This window comes from Haematobia irritans, chromosome 2, assembly GCF_050003625.1.
Source record: "Haematobia irritans isolate KBUSLIRL chromosome 2, ASM5000362v1, whole genome shotgun sequence".
Classification (NCBI taxonomy): Eukaryota; Metazoa; Arthropoda; class Insecta; order Diptera; family Muscidae; genus Haematobia; species Haematobia irritans.
In genome coordinates, this window is record NC_134398.1 from 90,881,113 (window position 1) to 90,903,999 (window position 22,887).

General features: G+C 31.0%; 1 protein-coding gene and 2 long non-coding RNA genes across 4 annotated transcripts in view; 2 read left to right on the top strand and 1 right to left on the bottom strand.

Annotated features, from left to right (window-relative positions):
• The window catches only part of Rab30 (RAS oncogene family member Rab30), a 158,469-nt gene that overhangs the window by 66,665 nt on the left and 68,917 nt on the right, over positions 1-22,887 (bottom strand). The window lies entirely within an intron of this gene.
• LOC142223360 (uncharacterized) lies at positions 1,963-2,259 on the top strand. The gene is made up of 2 exons (XR_012718696.1): positions 1,963-2,012; positions 2,075-2,259. It is a non-coding gene; the product is annotated as an uncharacterized LOC142223360 (long non-coding RNA).
• On the top strand, positions 7,077-7,650 carry LOC142223265 (uncharacterized). Its single transcript, XR_012718648.1, has 3 exons — positions 7,077-7,159; positions 7,289-7,365; positions 7,466-7,650. It is a non-coding gene; the product is annotated as an uncharacterized LOC142223265 (long non-coding RNA).

The window sequence follows — 22,887 nt, forward strand, 5'->3', positions numbered from 1 at the left end:
AAGAAATAAACGATTTTTGTAATTTTCGTTGTAACGAAGACATCTTTTCTATTTCTTTCATTTTTTTATTATTTTGAAGAGTGTTTAAAATTTCTATTAATTAATATAAAAATTTCTGATTATTAATTAGAAATTTTTATATAGTGAGTATAGATTTTCTTAAACAGTTTGTAATAAGCATTTAAATGGTTCTCAAATGCCGCAAACATGTTCTATTATTTAAATGACAGAATTTGAGACCATTACATGGTCGAGAAAATAATGTTCCTGACCATTCAATTTGTTTACTTTTTTGCAGAGAAAAAAGTATTTTTATAGGTTACGTATAGACATGTCTAGAACCATTACATGGTCATAAAAACCATGTACATTGTTTTCGTGACCTTTTACTTTTTTAATTTCTTTGCAGCGAAAAGAATTTTATAAAAACATTGAGCAGGTACACACGATTTTAATTTTGCGCGTCAGTCGTGTGTTGATTCTTTCTTGGAATGGACGGAGAATACGGAATTACTGCGTTTTGTGTTAATTAATTTATTCAGAAGAGGCACGTGGTTTTATGCGAACACAAAAAAGGAAAGTGTAATTGAAAAAAATTTACTTGGTTTTTGTTCTGCATTTTGCTGATGGTATGTATTTTTATTTGCAGTTACATTATGCTTGCTTTTATTTACTTGGTTTTTGTTCTGCATTTTGCTGATGGTATGTATTTTTATTTGCAGTTACATTATGCTTGCGTTTGTACATTTTATGGGCACGACGTAAATATGGAATGATTACATATTGTTGAAATTGAACCAAAATAGAGTGTGGAAAATTATATGATGTTTGCTTGCACGACATTATAAATACAAATAAACAATGAATTGGTTTATAAATAAATAAAAACAAATAAATAAAGTTAATTTTGTGTTTTCTTTTCTTTTCTCAAGTGGCGTCCTTTTTTCGACGACGAAAAAAGTTTTTTCATAAAGATCAAAACATTTTAGGTTGTGACCACACTGGTAGAAAAATGTGTCGTACTATTAACGAACGGGCTTCGTTGATTATTTTTCGTTAGTATTACGAAATTTTTCGTTATAAGAACGAAAGTGATCCTTAATACAACGAAATCAATCGTTAAAAGACAATTTTATGTTTTGGTTTTTCGTTATATTAATGGAACACGTTTCGTTAATATTACGAATATTAACTTTGTATTTTTTTCAAGAATTATAATAAAAATTTTTTCCAAGATGAAATTATTATAATCATTTGCACATAGAGGGTAACTTTTGGAAACTTTTGGCCCTTAAAACAGTCGTTTTACACTGGTAGAAAAATGGTTCGTACTATTAACGAACGGGCTTCGTTGATTACTTTTCGTTAATATTACGAAATTTTTCGTTATAAGAACGAAAGTCATCGTTAATACAACGAAATCAATCGTTAAAAGACAATTTTGTGTTTTGGATTTTCGTTATATTAATGAAACACGTTTCGTTAATATTACGAATATTGACTTTGTAATTTTTTCAAGTATTAGAATAAAAAAAATTTTCCAAGATGAAATTATTACAATCATTTGCACATAGAGAGTAACTTGTGGAAACTTTTAGCCCTTAAAACAGTCGTTTTATATACTTCGAAACTGGAATTGGAAATTTCATTTATAAAACGAAAGCGATCGTTAATATAATGATATGGATCGTTAAAAAATAAATTTTAAATTGTTATATTTCGTCATATTAATGAAATATGTTCATTAATAATACGAATGGGAGTTTGAGTATTTCTGCCTCTCCGTACTCTCTCTCTAAAACGTCTCTCCATACTCTCTAATACGTCTGTAGCATCTATGTAATTTGTACATACACATCTAAGCATGGCAATAAGCACATGTTTGAAAAAACAAACGGTAAAAAGTTCAACAGAAAACTTGTCTGATGGGAAACCTTAACAACATTTACGTTCTTTTCGCTGAAGAGTGCACAGGCTCATTACAGTTTCGTTGTGTATAATAAACATAGATGGTGGGTGAGTTGGTGTTTTTTGTATATTCGCAAGAAATTTAGTGTAAATTTTTAATCTTTAGCGAAAATGCCACGGGGAAGTGAACTTTCAGATGAAGAAGGCGGAACAATTACCGTAATGAACCTTGGTTGCAAAAATAAATTGGATAAATGGACACGGCGATACGATTATCATTTTTTGGTCTTAGAAATTAGAGGCTTGTTTTCTTAAGTGAAAGTCACACTATATGATTATTAAATTACTTAATTTGTCAATTAATATTATTTCCTACTGTACGAGTATATAAATCCTATTTCAAAGATCTTAACAAAAAATAATACACTACCAATGACTACATTCAAATACAATAATTGGTTGGGTTTCATTAATATAACGTTTGTGTTCATTTATACAACGTTCGCCTTTCGTTCATACAATGAAAAAACTGGGTTCATACAATGAATGATTTTCGTTCATATAACGTATAAGCTGCATCCATACAATGAATAAATTTCATTCATACAACGAATAATATTCGTTAATACAACGAAAAGGCTACGTAGCAGCAACGTAATTATTCGTTAATACTACGAAATGTACTCCATAAAGGGTTTCGTAAATATAACGTAAAATTACGTTGTTATAACGAAATGCTACGTTGGCTGACTTTTAATGAAGAATTTCGTTAATACAACGTAGAAATTCATCGTATTAACGAAACTTTTTCTACCAGTGTATATACTCCGAAACTGGAATTGAAAATTTCATTTATAAAACGAAAGCGATAGTTAATATAATGATTATGGATCGTTAAAAAATAAATTTTAAATTGTTAATTTCGTCATATTAATGAAATACGTTCATTTGTACATACACATCTAAGCATGGCAATAAGCACATGTTTGCGTATGTGTCTTGAAAAACAAACGGTAAAAAGTTCAACAGAAAACTTGTCTGATGGCAAACATTAACAACATTTACGTTCTTTTCGCTGAAGAGTGCACCGGCTCATTACAGTTTCGTTGTGAATAATAAACATAAATGGGTGAGGTGAGTTAAATTGGTGTTTTTTGTATATTGGCAAGAAATTTAGTGTACATTTTTAATCTTTAGTGAAAATGCACCGGGGAAGTGAACTTTCAGATGAAGAAGGCGGAACAATTACCGTAATGAACCTTGGTTCCAGAAAAATTGGATAAATGGACTCGGCGATACGATTATCATTTTTTGATCTTAGAAATAAGAGGCTTTTTTTCTTAAGTGAAAGTCACAATATATGATTATTAAATTACTTAATTTATCAGTAAATATTATTTCCTACTGTATATAAATCATAGTTCAAAGATCTTAACAAAAAAAAAACACTACCAATGACTACACTCAAATGCAAATACAACGAATAATATTCGTTAATACAACGAAAAGGCTACGTAACAGCAACGTAATTATTCGTTAATACTACGAAATGTATTCCATAAAGGGTTTCGTAAATATAACGTAAAATTACGTTGTTATAACGAAATGCTACGTTGGCTAACTTTTAATGAAGAATTTAGTTAATACAACGTAGAAATTCATCGTATTAACGAAACTTTTTCTACCAGTGCATGTTCTTTTAACAGAAAGAAAAACATTTTTGACGAATACCATAACATTTTAGATCGTGACCATTGTCATTTGATTCAAACTAAATTATTTTTATCAATATAATAACATTTCAGATGAGGACAATATTATTTATTTCGTAGAATCATGTTCACTGAGCAAACATGGTTGCAGGTGAAAATGTTACATGGTCGCCGCAAAAATAGCTCTTATCATATTATTTTGCTCTTCGAAAATGGTTGTGACAATCATGTTTCTTCTCTGCGTGTATGTAAATTCCTTCGATAAACTGACTTTTGAATATACACACACAAAAGTGTTATAACTAAAGTTTTAGTTGTATTCCCTCAGAAGCGGTTTTTTGTTTTTATACCCAAACATGATTTTTTGTGTAATGTGTTTGTTGTTTTGCTTTTTCATCGACTTATTATATCTTTGTTACATATTGTTTCTGCAATAAGCACATATTATTATTATTGCCAAATTTCGCGCTCACACATTTTTGGTATTTGGTCCTCAGAAAGAGGTGCAAATGCTGATAAAGCTAGAAAAGAGAAGCATGTCGTGAAGCTATATTGAAAATGAGGAATACACATTTATTTATTATTATTTTTAGAAAATTTTAACTAAACAGTATTACATTATGCCGATATCACAAAAATAATTTTTCGACACATTCAAGAAAATTTATTTGATATAATTATTTTTTTCACTTGTTAAAGAAAATTTATTAGCAATTAAAATTAAACCTTAGGAAGGAACAAATCGATCAGCAAGCGTTAATGAAGTTATATCGCTTATTACTGAAGCACATTTAACATCAATATTTGACAATAAGAAGCTTTGTAAACCGTAAACTTAAAACCATTTTTTACTATTCTACGATAACATTTGAATGAAAAAAGTGAAAGAAAGTTCAAAGTTAGACCATACCGCTACTCGAATATTAGAACGTAAAACAATTCTGGAAACAATTGTTTCACGAAAAACTGCTAGATAAAAAATAGCAAAAAAAGCTAAAAAAAATATTGTATCAAATTTCACATTTTTGATTGAAATTTAAAAACATAAAATCTTTATTTCACTTAAAATGCATATTAATTTAATTCTATTCATTTTAATTGTACTTCTGTGAGACTATAAGAATATCTAAGTCATATCGGCTCCGTTTGCGTATTCGATAAATTTTGATTACTATCACAAATTTTACTGGAAGTCATTCGTTTACACCATAAAGAACATTTTTTCCCAGTAAAAACTTGCAGGAGGTAGCATACAATTATCAGCAAATCCAATGTGCGATATATTGCAGAATGTCACATAGAGGTGTATTAGAAAATATCAATATGTTTCAATTGGTTTAAACCCATTGAATTAATCATAAATTCGTGAACGTAGACATTTTTGCTAATTTTACCCAGAGAGTAAAACCCATTCTTGCTATCTTGCAAGTTTATACTGAATACCTTTTATTGGAAATTCGCGCAAACAAACCTATTGTTGTCCAATTTTCGTAAATGTAATTCCATTTCATTCACAGAAAAAAAGTGTCTCGTAAATTTAAGAAGATTTTTACAATAATTTATTACAAGAATTTTCCAGAATTTTAGTTCATTTTTCGTATTTTCAACGAAAATTAACTACTCGAAAGGAAATTTTACAAATTCTAAGTAGCAAACGTTTAGTTCATGGCCTACAAAATACGATGGAAATTTCCTTAAAAAATTTCTTAACTGGTAGTTAAAAATTCGTTTGTCATGCTATAAAACTACATGTGAAATGTAAAGTATTTTCTAAATAATAAGTGCAATTTACTATAAGATTTTTTTGTATGAGAAAATATTTTTTTACGAAAAATGAACTTGAAAGTGGATAGCAATTTCTTACTGACAATTCCTATAGTTAATAATTGTTGGTAAAAAATTACCCAATGAAATATTTTTAGTTCACATGTAATTAAATTTATAGACATTTTCGTCAAAAATGGTAGATAACATTTCATGAAAATTTTGCAAATTTTAAGTTAAACGTTTCATCGTTCATAAACTGGTGTGCCTTTACGAATATTATTCTTAGAGTAAATTGTCAGCAGATGCGATGAACTAATGCATAGTACAGAGATCTTTATCGGCATAGTGGAATGTGATTAATGTAAAGATGAGTTTTGACTTGAGTTTTGTTGTGTATACATGAGCGTGGGGTTGTTTTTATTTTTGTTCATTTAGTGGTTTGTGTGTGTGTGTTTTTTATTCGCGGATGGTTTATTTGGCTGGATGAGGTGTTGTTTTCAATAAAGGCACATGTGTTTTTGTTGTTGTAGGAATGTTTTGGCTTTGCTTGGTTTTGTTTGGCATGCTTCAGTTGTGTAGTTGGCGTTGGCGTGGATTGTTGCATCTTTTAAGCAGGTATGCAACAAGGGAATATAAAGGCATGGAATATTTTGGATTTTTGAGACATATATTGGTGTTTGTTTATTAAACCTTTTAAATGAAAGTTATTAATATTTTATTGGTAGTTTAGAAAAAAGTTATTAAGAATATTTAGGAAAATATGTATGTTGAAATTAAAAGTGTATTGAAATTTTTATTATTCAATATAAAAAATTAATATTCAATTCCAGATGAATTTGGAAAACGTTCAGCGTATAGTTTAGTCATAAATTGGTAAGTATATATTTTTTTAAATGGCTTTCTTTTAAAAAGAATATTTTTTATGTATATTATTATTTGTTAATTATTTTTTTGGAAACCAGTTTAATGTTTTTCTTTCACGAAAATTTTGCAAATTTTAAAAACAACATTTAATTTCAGAGCAACTCCAGATGGATTCGAACAAATTTAAAAAATAGAGAATTGGTAAGTTTTCTTTTAGAAATTGGCTTTATTTCATCTAGAATATTTACGTTTTTGTGACCTTTTTATCATCAAAATTACAGGTTTTTAATAGCTTATTTTAGTATTTCTTCAATTTTGGAAACCTATATAATATTTTTAATGTAAAAACAAATATTTAATTTCAGAATAACCCCTTAAAAATTTGGACAAATTTTTAGTACTCCTTTTAATTTAATAGTGAATTTGTAAGGATTCTTTAACTTTCTTTTAACTCTGGACAGTCACATCCTTATTTTTTGTACATTAACGTCATCCTTCGTCATTTTGACTACGGCTGATTTCAAGACGCCATAATTTTCATCGTGAGCGAAAAAGTCAACCAAACTTGAATTTATTTTCTTATTCAATTTGGTTTTAAGTAGTAAAAAACAAAAATTCATAAAACGGTCGAAGTAGTATAACTTAAATTTACCATTACCCAATAGACTAAAATACATTTTAAATCGAAAATGAAATTACGTGTCGTCATTTTGACGAATGATGACTGTCTAGGGCTATCAAGAATATTTGGTTTTTTATGCATATTATTATTTTTTCATTAGATTTTTTGAAAACCTATTTAATAATTTTATTTAATGTAAAAAATAAATACTTAATTTCAGAGTAACCCAAATAAATTTGGACAACTTATTATATTTCCCCTCAGCGTACAATTTAATAGAGAATTGGTAAGTTTTATATTAAAACTTTGGATTTCTTTCAACTAGAATATTTATTTTATTATATCCTTCACAACGATAACAACACAGTTTTATGAGTTTATTTAGAATACTTCATTATTTCTCTAATTGTTTCAGGTACAAATTTTATGAGATACGTTTTCCAAAGGAAAGTTGAATTCCTTACACCATTTGATAAAATGCCCCCAAATATGGTAAGTTACAAGCTAAAATGAAGAATTAAAAATTATATTTCATAACATGGTGTTAATTTTTCATTTTCATTATTTCATTATTGTTTCCATTTTTTTCCAGCAAGATATGTGAAATAATTACCTACGATGAATAAAAAAAGGATAAGTCAAAATGTCCAAACAGCGGGTTCAAATGAACTACTCTCTGTTCCACGTGGTCATAATTTTTATTCACAAAAAACATTGTATTAAGAACTTTCATCATAAGTTTTTATAATAAAGTACTTTTGCTTAAAGAAAGTTAAATTTTAATGTATGAAAATTTTCATAATAGTAAAACGGTTTGTTGTTCCTTTAATTATTTAATTTCTCTGTACTGTGGAATGATTGATTTAAAAATAGTTTAGTCGTCGACATTTTAAAGAGACTGCACCCTCAGAAAAAATCGCTTCTTTAACATATGTTCCAAACATATTTTGCAGGAAGCACATATATTATTGGATACTGCCGAAACATTAATATGTTTGTTTTATGTGAACATATTATATGTTTGGAAGCATTTTGAGCCCAAAAATATTATATGCTTGGAAGAATTTTTCCCAAAGACGATTGTGCTCATTCCCTAACATACTCGTAATTTTCACTTCCACGAAATATTTTAGTTATTGGCACCTTTTTCTGTAATACAAATAATGTTGAAGAAATTATTCACTTTTATAATTTTTTTAAATTTTACCTTTCGCCTGCACGGAGAATCGAACCGAGGACCATACAGTTTGTAAGCCAACACACTATCCACTGGGCTACGTAGCTGTTATAGTCACCAGCAGATAAATATCGTTATAAGTTACATTTATATAGCATAGTTTGCAGCGCCCACGAGCCCATGCAAACATAACGTTATTTAACAGAAACATACATTTGTTTGCCACGTGGAGCAGTGGTTAGCATGTCTGCCTTGCATGCAAAGGGTCGTGGGTTCAATCCCTGCTCCGACCGAACATTTTTTTTTTTAATTTACACATTTATATTTATTCTACATTAAATTTTTATAATAAAACTTCGAAATGTGGGTTATTAAAAATTTATAGTCACTTTTATATTTGAAGGTGTCCGTCAACTCCTCGTGGACTACTTATTAATAAAGAGGAACTAAACTTTGTTTTTATACATTTTACTGTGTAATTTTTCACTATTTCCTCCTTATTTCATTTTACTCTCCCAACTCTAAAAAGAGTATAGTGCCCTTTCGTTATTTTTATTAAGACCCCTGATTCCTTTTAACGAACCAAGAAAAAAATTGTGCCCATAATGCCAAAATTATAAACAAAACACATGTCAACACATACATAATATGTTGCTCTCAAGGCGAAAACATATGCTGTTTGTTTTTCAAATGTCTACTCTCTTGGTTCCGAATGTCTATTCTCTTTATTCAAATTAAATAATATTTAGACTTAAGCATATCAAATTTTTGGCCTTATCATAAAACAGTTTTCCGAAACAACATACAAGCGGTTTCACAGAAATTGTTCTCTTTTGATTCTTTCGCTGTGTTTTGTTGGTATCTTTCGTCAACTCTCCCGGTTTCCATCTTTATTTCTTTCTCTACACCCTCTCTGTCGCTTTGAATAAAATATCACAACATATGTATGTTCAGTCGAAATTTGTAAATTTATATATGTTTGCATTCACACATATGATTTTTATGAAACATTCATGCCCCAAACATAATATATTCTAACATATTAACATAGATGTCCCAAACATTTAGTGTTAGTTTAGGAACATTACATGTTTGCTCTTAAATATATTGTGTTTAAAAATTGTGCCCGAAACACATTTTGTTTATATCGGAACATATGAAAAACATATTTTTCTAACAGTGTGTTAACCAATTTTTATTATCGGGTTTCTCACAAAATAAGCAAGTAAACCAAAATAATACTGACTTTTTAACTTGGTAGGGGTATATAAATCTTATGGTGTTGTAAAAATTAACTAAACTACAATGTTATAGATGAACTAAAATTTAAGAAAATTATAAACTAGACAAGTTGAAAAAAATCTTAAGGGCTAAATCATGGTCAATATTACTACAGTTTAGTTCATTTTGCAATGCAAAAGGGTTCACTGTTTTTTCAGTGTTCACAATCTGCAGGTTTTTTTTTATCGCGCGTATAATGATTTTTTGATGCTATAAATACAATATTTTTTATTGTAGTTTTTGATGTTAAAAAAGAATACCACACCCAGAAAAAATTGACCCCTTCTTTAAGTTAAATTGAACTCATTATGAAGAAAGTCGAACTTCGTATAGCGCCAAAGACATTTTTATTTGTTTGAACGATGTGATTTTCGTAGAAATTTGATAGAATGCATTCCATATATTAGTTAATATTTTCCTATATTGTACCACTATACGATACTACAGAATGAAAAAATTTAACTGAATTGATATGGAATGATTTTATTGAACTTTTTCATTCATTTGGACAAATCTTACATATTTGAGGTAAACCTTTGACATCAAAATTGGAACTGCTTACCTTCGTTTTTAAATAAAATTTTATTTATTTATATAAGCAATTTTTTCTTCAATAAAAGACATGTTTTTGTAATATATTGAATATATTTATTAAGAATCAACAGCATCGACTGGCCTTGAAATATTAGTTTATATACCACTATTTCCAATTTCCATGTAATGTTATCAACTGTAAAACACATTTTTTCTTCTTCTTGTACCTTCCAGTTTTAATAACTGCTGCCTAACGATTTTGTCCTCCTTTTACAATTTCAATACCTACAAATATAAAAAATCATAAACCAATTTTTTAACAAAAGGTTAGCGTCACTGAATGTTATCTGATAATTGAAGATTCCACAATGAAGACGAATGAAGGGGTTGTGATTCTGTTGGTGTTGTCATTCTTTATACATCATCACGAACATTGATAGACTTATTGTTTGTTAATTTCAATAATTTTCAAAAAACGAAAAATGTTCTCAATTCAAAATAACAAATATTTTATATATTTTGTTGTTTATTATATTATTTTACTATAATATTTTTTAATACTCCGTACACCATAACAACACAATTCCAACTAAAAACACAACCCACGCGCAAACATATCGATTACATCGGTGACAGGTATCGATTACAGGTAGATAAAAGAAATATAGGAAATTTTCGTATATTCTAACAAGTATGTTTCCTTAAGGTTTGAAAGGATTGAATACTTCTTAGTACGAATGAACTAAAATATTTTTCTATGGTAAGTGTTATTCGTATGTATGATAAGCTTTCTATAATAAAGGAAGTCAGAATTATCATTTTATATGAAATTTTACTAATTTGAGGAAACTTGGTTTTTGTTTGGTTTATGTTTATTTTTACGAGAGCTTTGTTATCAGTGAATAAAAGTTTCTTGTTCAGTAGTAAATTCTTATACCCCGCGAATAAAACAGTATTAGTAAAATTCTATGCCTTATTCTAGTTAATGAACTATTCCTAACTGCTTTCAGTTTAGGATGTTTTTACTGAAACTAGTAAATTTTATTATTTCACACAAAAATTTAACTTAATGGAAATAAAATGGCTAAACTAAATTGATGAACATTTGTTCTTTTAGTTTCGAAGGCAATTTTTGCACATTCAAAACTTTATTTCCTTCGTTTTTTCCTTGCATACACCGAAAAAAGCCCAGTTCCAAAGAATTTGTCTTTACACTAATGATTTTGGTATTGATTCCGAGTCAATGCTATCAAAGTCCTTTAAAAACGTGTTAACTACAACTTAAATTTCCAAATACAAACTCGACATCAAGTAGAAATTATTCTATGTATCAAGTAAAAAACGTCTTTAAAATAAACCCCCCTGTTCTAGTTTACGAATTCGCAAAACGCAAATTTTTTCACTTACTTTATTTTCGAACTACAATTATTTATAATACGAAATTGTTACACACTGTTCTTGTGGATAAGGAATTTAATCAGAAGAAATTTCTTGCTAAAAAATGGAATGTTTCAGAAGATATTGAAAAATTAAAATTTTGCGTTTTGCTAATTCGGAACCCAGAACATGGGGGAAAGTGTTGAAAAACATATATTTTTGAACGCTTTTTGCTTTTTTAAAGATGATTTCATTCATTTTGAACAATTTTTCAGAGTTTACCTTAGTCTGACAAAATTTTCTTTCATGTAAAGATACCCATTTTTAAGTTGAATCACACAAGGACAAAACTACTTCACTGACAAGTTTGTCGACTTTGGGACAAGGAAAAAACTTTATATAAGAGAAATACACATATGATATGTTAAGCAAAATTCCCGTTCGTATTTTAAGGACATGAAATTTTTGGGCTCACAATATTTTTTCAGTGTACAAAGCAATTTACATCTATTTTTTAACTTGCAATACCTTGAAAATATTATAATAACGTAATATAATAAGGACACCATAAACGAGTCAAAAACTTTACAACAAGTTTAAGGTATTCGCAAAAATGTCCCACATAATGGCGAGCATCATTAATGTTTCAATTGAGCTATGAAATATATGGAAAACTTTATTCTGGCAGCAAATGCTAGATAAAAACTCCGTTTTGTCCATATTGCATTAGAAACGTGAAAACTAAAAAAGCTAAAAATCGCTAAAAGGGTCATGAAAAAAGCCAGATATAGCGGCAAAATAGCTAAGTTGGCATCGCTGATTAGAACTAAAATACAGCCTTACATTAATAGGAACTACGTGCTTACATTAATACCAAAATGTGGGTTTGATGGCAGTTCGGGACATAGCGAGTGGAACCAGAAAGTAGAAAATAAAAGTGTGGATGACAGTAACTTATTTGTAACGTAACTCCAACTTGTAACAATATCAGACTCGAATTACCAAAACAATTTAGATCACAATTAATTGGGATTGTCCTCCTCTCGCGCATATATTAGATTTTTCGAGTGATTTCTTCATATGTCATATACACTTGACCAAAAACAATGACAAATAATGTACACGGAAAGAACAGTGAACCCACCATGAAGAAAACTTTCGGTTAATTTTAGAAAGTTTTGAATATTTTTAGAAAATTTTAACAAACAGTATTACAAACGCTTGCATCACGCCGATGTCATTAAAATAAGTAAATATTTTTCGACGAATTCAAGAAAATTTATTAGACATAATTTAGTTTTTTTTTCACTTTTTAAAGAAAAATTTGTAGTTTAAAGGAAAAACTTGGAGTTCAAAATTGCAAGAATGTCTTTAGAGACATACGAATTTCATGATGAACGCATTTGTAGTAAAATTTGCAAATTTAAAGAATTGCTGAACTATTTTGTGGAAGACACGAATTTAGTTAATCTTTATGCTTTATTTGTGTATATTTTTTCCTCGGTTTTTGTTAATTTAACTAACATACGCACAAAATTATTAGAGTACATGAAACCTTCTCCAATAAAGTTAAATTGGCTTTAGTGAAATAGAAGGTTCACTTTTTTTGAGTGTATATAGAAGAAAAATCAGAATTTATCAAAAGAAAGCAAAACATTCAATTACAATTCCGAGAAAAAATGCGACTAATAATAGGAGGAGCTTTGTCTAAGATAAATTCCCACTACCGCACAGTGGTTCCAAATCCACTTTAACTAGAATAAGGCATGGAATTTTACTAATACTGTTTTCTTCGCTGGGTTTAAGAATTTACTAATGAACAAGAAAATTTTATTCATTGATAACAAAGCATTCGTAAAAATAAACAAAAACCGAACTAAAACCAAGTTTCCTTAAATTTAGTAAAATTTCTTATAAAATGATAATTCTAACTTCCTTTCTATTAGAAAGTTTATCATACATACGAATAAAACTTGGCATAGAAAAATACTTTAGTTCATTCGTACTAAGAAGTATTCAATCCTTGCAAGACTTAAGGAAACACACTTGTTAGAATATAGGAAATTTCCCTATATTTCTTTTATCTGCCTGTAATAGATACCTGCCATCGATGTAATCGATATGTTTGCGCGTGGGTTGTTTTTTTAGATGGAATCGTGTTGTTAGTAAAATAATATAATAAATAACAAATAAAATATATAAAATATTTGTTATTTTAAATTAGTGAGAACATTTTTCGTTCTTTTTTTTAATATTAAACATATAAAAGGGTGGTTAAATTGTAAGGGCCGATGGTGAATGTGAACCACACCTAAACGCCAAGTTTTTTCCGAATTTTATTTGACATTTCTCTATTTCAGACTTACTCAATTTGAGCCATGGACGTCGTGAATGGGCAGAATGGTTCCAAGAAATGGCAACAGTGGATGATCAATTTTCGAAGAAAATCATCTTCAGTGATGAGGCACATTTTCACCTCAGTGGATTCGTCAATAAACAGAATTGCCGCATTTGGGCGAATGTGAATCCAAGAGTCATTGTAGAAAAACCAATGCACCCACAAAGAGTGACTGTTTGGTGCGGTTTATGGGGTGGCGGCATCATCGGGCCGTATTTTTTTCCAAAATGAGGCCGGTCAGGCAGTTACTGTGAATGGTGTTCGCTATCGTGAGATGATAACAAACTTTTTATAGCCCGAATTGGAATATATGGATGTGGACGATATGTGGTTTCAGCAGGACGGTGCCACTTGCCACAGAGCTAACGAAACAATGACTCTTTCCGTAACAAATTTAATGGCCTTGTTATCTCACGTAATGGCGATGTCAATTGGCCGCCAATATCATGTGATTTGACACCGTTGGACTTTTTTCTTTGGGGTTACGTCGATAAGCCAGCAACAATTCAAGAGCTAAAGGATGAGATAATTCGGCACATTATGCCTCAGCGTCATCGAAAATTTGGACCATCGGATGAAGGTGTGCCACCGAGGTCGCGGCGCCCATTTGGCCGATATTTTGTTCCATACATAATTGAGTAATACCAATATATCATAATAAAATAAAATTGCAATAATTTCCTAAATAGTTTGTTTTTTATTCAAAATCAACATCGGACCTTGAAATTTTAACCACCCTTTATAACAAACAATACGTCTATCAATGTTCGTGATGGTGTCGATATAGCCACGTCCGTCTGTCCGTGAACACATTTTTGTAATCAAATTCTAGGTCGCAGTTTTAGTCCAATCGACTTTAAATTTGGCACAAGTATGTGGTTTGGCTCAGAATAGAACCCTATTGATTTTGGAAGAAATCGGTCCAGATTTAGATATAGCTCACACACCCTCAGAAAAAATCGCTTCTTTAACATATGTTCCAAACATATTTTGCAGGAAGCACATATATTATTGGATACTGCCGAAACATTAATATGTTTGTTTTATGTGAACATATTATATGTTTGGAAGCATTTTGAGCCCAAAAATATTATATGCTTGGAAGAATTTTTCCCAAAGACGATTGTGCTCATTCCCTAACATACTCGTAATTTTCACTTCCACGAAATATTTTAGTTATTGGCACCTTTTTCTGTAATACAAATAATGTTGAAGAAATTATTCACTTTTATAATTTTTTTAAATTTTACCTTTCGCCTGCACGGAGAATCGAACCGAGGACCATACAGTTTGTAAGCCAACACACTATCCACTGGGCTACGTAGCTGTTATAGTCACCAGCAGATAAATATCGTTATAAGTTACATTTATATAGCATAGTTTGCAGCGCCCACGAGCCCATGCAAACATAACGTTATTTAACAGAAACATACATTTGTTTGCCACGTGGAGCAGTGGTTAGCATGTCTGCCTTGCATGCAAAGGGTCGTGGGTTCAATCCCTGCTCCGACCGAACATTTTTTTTTTTTAATTTACACATTTATATTTATTCTACATTAAATTTTTATAATAAAACTTCGAAATGTGGGTTATTAAAAATTTATAGTCACTTTTATATTTGAAGGTGTCCGTCAACTCCTCGTGGACTACTTATTAATAAAGAGGAACTAAACTTTGTTTTTATACATTTTACTGTGTAATTTTTCACTATTTCCTCCTTATTTCATTTTACTCTCCCAACTCTAAAAAGAGTATAGTGCCCTTTCGTTATTTTTATTAAGACCCCTGATTCCTTTTAACGAACCAAGAAAAAAATTGTGCCCATAATGCCAAAATTATAAACAAAACACATGTCAACACATACATAATATGTTGCTCTCAAGGCGAAAACATATGCTGTTTGTTTTTCAAATGTCTACTCTCTTGGTTCCGAATGTCTATTCTCTTTATTCAAATTAAATAATATTTAGACTTAAGCATATCAAATTTTTGGCCTTATCATAAAACAGTTTTCCGAAACAACATACAAGCGGTTTCACAGAAATTGTTCTCTTTTGATTCTTTCGCTGTGTTTTGTTGGTATCTTTCGTCAACTCTCCCGGTTTCCATCTTTATTTCTTTCTCTACACCCTCTCTGTCGCTTTGAATAAAATATCACAACATATGTATGTTCAGTCGAAATTTGTAAATTTATATATGTTTGCATTCACACATATGATTTTTATGAAACATTCATGCCCCAAACATAATATATTCTAACATATTAACATAGATGTCCCAAACATTTAGTGTTAGTTTAGGAACATTACATGTTTGCTCTTAAATATATTGTGTTTAAAAATTGTGCCCGAAACACATTTTGTTTATATCGGAACATATGAAAAACATATTTTTCTAACAGTGCATATATGCACCCTTATTCCTGAAGTCGCCCTCGCTCTCGCCGTCGCATTTTGTCGTCTGTCGCTTTTAAGTCGTCTCGTCATTCATTTGGTATTCCTGCGAAGTGGCGACGGCGACGGCGACGACGACGACGACGATTACTTTTGGTACCAATTACAATACTCGGTAATAAAAGGCCGATATCGCTAGAAAACAATCAGCTGATGTGCAAAAAAAAGAATTTTAATTTTTTCGGTTTAAAATATTTTTATTTTTGACGCAATTCTAAGTCGGAAAATCAAGAAAAAATGTTTAATTTGACGCGGAAAAAATGTGGATATATATTCGAGGACGGTTAAAGCTTCCAAAACTACAAAAAATGGCGACGACGCTGAGATCAATGGCACAAGGATCATCGTGAAAGAAAACAATCAGCTGATGTGCAAAACAGAATTTTAATTATTTGCGTTTAATGCTGTTTGTTTGTTTGTAATCCAATGTTGAAAATCAAAATAAATGATAAATTTGACTCGGGAAATGATTTAGATATCTACATTAGGACAATAACAACATCCGGCATATACAATTGGAACGACGTTGACATTATGTGTCCAAGGATCATTCAAATTTCGACACAATTGTTACCTAAATTTGGTGCTAAATAAAATACATTGGCCTTGAAGGATTTCTATTAAAAATAAATGGAATTGAAAATCAACACGTTTACTTTAATTGTTCAGTGTTCTTTTCTATGATTTGAATGTGATGACCATAACTGCTATACGTACTGATTTTTCTCCCATTTTTTTGTAATTGTTGAAGATTAGTCACTTTACCTCTTACCAATTTCCATTTTATACATTTATTTTTCAATTGTTCGATTAATAAAGTCGATTAATAAAGTCTCTCTTAGACTATTCAGTCCATTGTTATACCATATTTAACTAAAAATACCTATTATATATGGGCACTTCTAGTCTTAACCACTGAACCTTCTCTATTATTTACTTTTGTGGACCCAACCAGATTGCTCCCAAAAACTTTAACAAACTGCTTAAGTTAACGTTTTCCACGTCAGCCAGTAATCTAAAGCTATATGCTCCTAAAATTCGCTTACGCCTTACACAAAAAGCAGGACACTCACACAAGAAGTGTTTAATTGATTCCTTTTCCTCCACGTCATGACAGCTTATACAATAGTCATTATACTTCGCACCTATAGTTTTTGCAAATTCGCCTATCAGGCAGCGACCCGTTATAGCAGATATTAGGAGTGCTATCTGACGCCTTGAGAACACTTGCATATCTAGTGTGCGGTTTAAGTTTAAATGGGGCCACATTTGCTTGGTGTCGTTACAACCCTTGCAATTTTCCCATCGAATATTGGCCATCATAACAGCCTTCTCACGCAGTAAGAGCTTGCAGGTGGCCAGAGGCATACCAACAGATTCTAGTTCCCCTGGAATATGTAAGGTAGTTCCTAGCCTTGCTAACACATCTGCTTCACAGTTCCCCGGTATGTTCCTATGACCAGGCACCCATTCAATTTGGAGCCATCAGTATAGAAATCTATATATCTTTTATTCCCCGGGGTCTGTGTACACCACGCCTCACTGTTGGGAATTAGAGTTTCAGGGTGTAATCCACTACGTTAGGCACATCTGGCATTACTTTGAGGACCGAACTATGACCGTACATTTTTTCCGACCACAGCGATAGCTCGCGCAACCGCACAGCCGTTGTTGCAGCTGACTGTTTGGCCAAAATGTCTAAAGGCAATAGATGTAGCATGACATTATATATATATATATATATATATATATATATATATATATATATATATATATATATATATATATATATATATATATATATATATATATATATATATATATATATATATATATATATATATATATATATATATATATATATATATATATATATATATATATATATATATATATCTCGATCGATATGAACTAATACGGTCCCAGAAGCCAGTGTTTTACCCCAATTTGGTTGAAATTTTGCACTAGGAGTACAATTAGTAGTGTAGTCAAGTGTGCCATTGAAAACGGTTCAGATTTAGATATAGCTCATATATATATCGTTCGCCCGATTTACACTCATATGATCACAGAGGCCAATTTTTTGCTCCGATTTAGTTGAAATTTTCCACAGGGAGTAGAATTAGCATTGTAGCTATGCGTGCCAAATTTGGTTGAAATCGGTTCAGATTTATATATAGCACCCATATATATGCTTTTCTGATTTCGACAAAAATGGTCAAAATACCAACATTTTCCTTGTAAAATCTCCACTGCTTAGTCGGAAAGTTGTAAAAAAGACTCTAATACATATATATCGAGCGATAAGTCATAAATAAACTTTTGCGAAGTTTACTTAAAATTGCTTCAGGTTTAAAGGTTTCCCATATTTGTTTACTAACATTGTGTTCCACCCTAGTGCATTAGCCGACTTAAATTTTGAGTCTATAGATTTTGTAGAAGTCTATCAAATTCTGTCCATATCGAGTGATATTTAAATGTATGTATTTGGGACAAACCTTTATACGAGGGCGGTTCGCAACTTCTTAGCCTATCAATGAAAGAGAATAGTTAGTTTTTCAAAAATATTTTTATTTTTCAATATAATCTCTTGAAACTTTTCTAGTAATTAAAATAGTTTTCCTCAAGGTCTTCAAAATAGTGGTTTACAACTGTAATTGCATCTTCATTTGAGGTAAAACGCTTGCCAGCAAGGAATTTTTTTAGATTTGGGAACAAGTAAAAGTCACTTTGAGCTAAATCAGAAAAATAAGGCGGGTGGTCAAGCAACTCGTACTTTAATTCGTTGATTTTAGCCATTGTTAAAACACTCTTGTGCGCTGGTGCGTTGTCTTGATGAAAAATTATTTTTGTGTGTTTTAAGCCAGGACGTTTTTCTCGAATTTGTACATTTAATTGATCCAAAAGGTTGCAATAGTACTCTGAATTTATTGTTTTACCCTTTTGCAGTCAATCAATAAAATACCTTTGAAGTCCCAAAAAACCGTTGCCATAACCATTAGCGTAGCTAGGCAATTTTCCTAGGGGGGGCTATAGCCCCCCTAGCTAAAAATTTATAGACTGAACTTATAGGTTCAATTAATGTTTTATTTCATAAAATTGAATAAAAAATTAGACATCAAAATAACTCGACAATTAATTTATAATAAAGCAACTAAAAGTAGTTCCACACTTTTCCCAGCAAAAAAATTGTGAGTTGTTCTAAAGGCACAACTTTAAAAGCACTTCCAAAAATTATTCTCAATTCAATTTTTTTAACTACACAGGACGTTTTTTTTATTTCATTTTTTCATATTTTAATGTGTAATTTTTTGTTTTCTATTTTTTTAAATAGTTAAAAAAAAGAGTAAGAATAAATAAATTGGTACAAATTATTCAAATTTTGCCATAAAACTGCTAAATCCATTATAGAAAAATCGATACTTTTGGAAATTATCCGAAGAAAAACGTTTCAAACAAGCGTCAGAATGCATTAAAAATCATAAAAACAATAAAAAAATTATTTATTTGGGAAAATATCACAAATTTTTTTAATTCACATTCAAAACATTGAATTCGGATCTCACCTTAAGAAGTGATGCAAATTCATTGCAACGGCTGTTGAAACGGTGGACATTTGTCCTATGACAAGCTCATATTACATTCATTGCTTCTCCCCCAAGTTTGCACCACTTCTACACCCAAAAAGAACATTTCACTACTTTTTTGGCGACGCTTGTTCGCAGCATTATTAAGATATTAATTTATGAAAGAATAGTTTTAATATCAATTACTATTTTTTTAATTAAATTGACTAAACTAAATCAATCAAAAGGTCAACCACAGCTTTATTTCAGAAATATCTGACTTCAAACATTGCCATCGGCAACTGCTACCACAACCCAAGTAATTCGATTGTTCATGAAAGTCTTTAGCGGAACTTTGTGCGATTGTATATACTTGTTTAGTTGTTAAAAAAAATAAAAAAAACTATTGACATTTATTGAAAAATGGAAAATCATAGAGTTTCAAATTCTGGGGGGGGCTAAAATTTTTCTGGGGGGGTCTAAGCCCCCTCCCCAGAGGCCTTCCTACGCTTATGGCCATAACCTTACCAGCCGATTGAATTGTTTTTGCCTTCTTTGGGAAACTTCCTTCAGCTTCAGTCCATTGTTTGGGTTGTTCTTTTATCTCGATAAACTTTTTTTATGTAAATATTTAATGACAGCACGCATTTCTATTTTTTCCATTGTAAAAAAAAATTCGGATGCGTCGTGTTGCGTCGGTGTTGCCAGATCGAAACAAAATTTAACATGTGATCATAACAGAGATGGAAGTTTCCAAAACACTTAACTTTTTTCTGTTTATACCGCGCTTTTTGTGCTAGGCTAAGAACTTTCCGAACTGCCCTCGTATATAGTCCCCAACACATTTGACGGATGTGATATGGTATCGAAAATTTAGATATACAAAGTGGTGAAGGGTATAATATAGTCGGCCCCGCCCGACTTTAGACTTTCCTTACTTGTTTTATTCTGTAGTATAGTGCTACATAAATATAGGAAAATGTTAACTACTATATGGAATGCATTCTATCTAATTTCTACGAATATCACAGTGACGCTAACCTTTTGTGAAAAAATTAGTTTATGATTTTTTTATATTTGTAGGTATTGAGATTGTAAAAGGAGGAAATTGTGAAAAGTACAAGAAGAAAAAATGCGTTTTACAGTTGATAACATTACATGGAAATTGGAAATAGTAGAATAATAAACTAATATTTCAAGGCCGATCGATGCTGTTGGTTCTTAATAAACATATTCAATATATTACTAAAACATCTATTTTAATGAAGAAGAAATTGCTTATATAAATAAATAAAATTGTATTTAAAAACGAAGGTAAGCAGTTCAAATTTTGATGTCAAAGGTTTACTACAAATATGTAAGATTTGTCCAAATGAATGAAAAAAGTTCAATAAAATCATTCCATATATGAATTCAATTCAGTTAAATTTTTTTATTCTGTAGTATAGTGGTACAGACATATAGGAAAATGTTAACTACTATATGGAATGCATTCTACCTAATTTCTACGAATATCACATCGTTCAAACAAATAAAAATGTATTTGGCGATATACGAAGTTGAACTTCCTTGGATGAAGTGGATGGACCAAGACGGCATACAGTGTTTATATTGAACACTCAGTCTTTGAAACGGCTGATGTAACGGTTGTTGAAAATCTCGATGGTCCTATGGATCCTCCAGATAAATCTTTATCATTGTAAGGCTGCATTTGCTGCCTTAAAAGTTCTCCTGATGAAAGGGGACATAGATATAGTTCTTATTCAAGGACCATTTGTTTATGGAAACAAAATATGTGAATTAAGTACTCCGGGGTTCAAACTATTGCAGTATACTGGTAAATCGAGCCTGTATAATCGCTAAAAACGAGCTCAACTTGTTTCTGCTTCAATGTGTAATACAGACACCGTCGTTGCCAGTTTATAAATAGCCCAATGCAAATATTGGGTACCTTCTGTCTACATGGGACATAATAGTGAGATGCCTCCATGTGTCGTTAACACCTTAGTAGAGGAATCATTGAAAACAAAGACCAAACTCATTATGGGATGCGATGTAAATGCACATCATAGTATATGTTGAAGTGTTGACATTAATACAAGAGGAGAGTCACTCCTAGAGTTTATTTTGCGTACTAATTTGATAGTTTGCAATAAGGGAGTAGCATTACTAAGGCCTTCAACATCTCACTGAAATCTGCATGCCCTAGAGGGAAGCCAAGGGGGAAAAATCAACCACCATGGTGGTCTACGTAGTTAAGTAATATGAGGAAATCCTGCAGGAAGCTCTTTAACAAAGCAAAGAAGAATCTGAGAGGATACAAGCGAGAACTGAGAAAGACCCAGCATAACTCTTGGAATGATTAACTGCAGCAGTATTGAGAATACGTCCGAGGCTTCCAGACTACGGAAGGTACTAGCATCCACCAGCTCCGCTCTAGGTTTCATTAAAACATCCGAGGGCAATTGGACAACGTCCAGTGAGGAGACGCTGGAGGTACTATTGGACAAACATTTTCCTGGAAATCAGATGGTTGAACCATGTTCTGGCGGTGCCACAGTGGCTCAGCGGTCGTTTCCTATCGAGGAAATTGTATCGGCTCCATGAAATAAGTCCCCATGAAATAACTCCCCAAAATGAAAAACGAAGTAAGTTCCCAAAATTGAGGACTTATTTCATTATGAAGTAAATCCCCAAAAGATTTTATGAAATTATACCCCAAAAAATGAAATAAATCGCAAAATGAAATATATCCCCAATATTTTGGGGACTTATTTCGTAAAAACAATAATAACAAATTTATGAATTAAATACAATGTTTCTTAATTTTTACAATTTCAACTTCTAACCCATACAGTAGTATATTTATTTGGGTATATAATTGTAATCAATTTTTGACTGAAATACGTAATGTGGACAATCGTACCTGTCCAATCCCTTTGATACGATATCAGCCAGGAGTCTCATTTGACATTCGTCACAAATTTATAAATATAAATATAACAATAACGTTTTATGGTAATATATTCCACCATTTTTGGAAGTATGTACTGCAAAATATCCCTACGCTAAGCCATATTTCGCATTACAGCCTGCCAGAAATGAAACGCTATTAAGAATCAAAAATAAAGTGTCAATAATGTCAAATATAATCAAACTACAAAGAAATTGAAGCCTTTGGTGGGTTATAATCCTATATAATTTGATGAACGCAAACGCAAAAGCCAA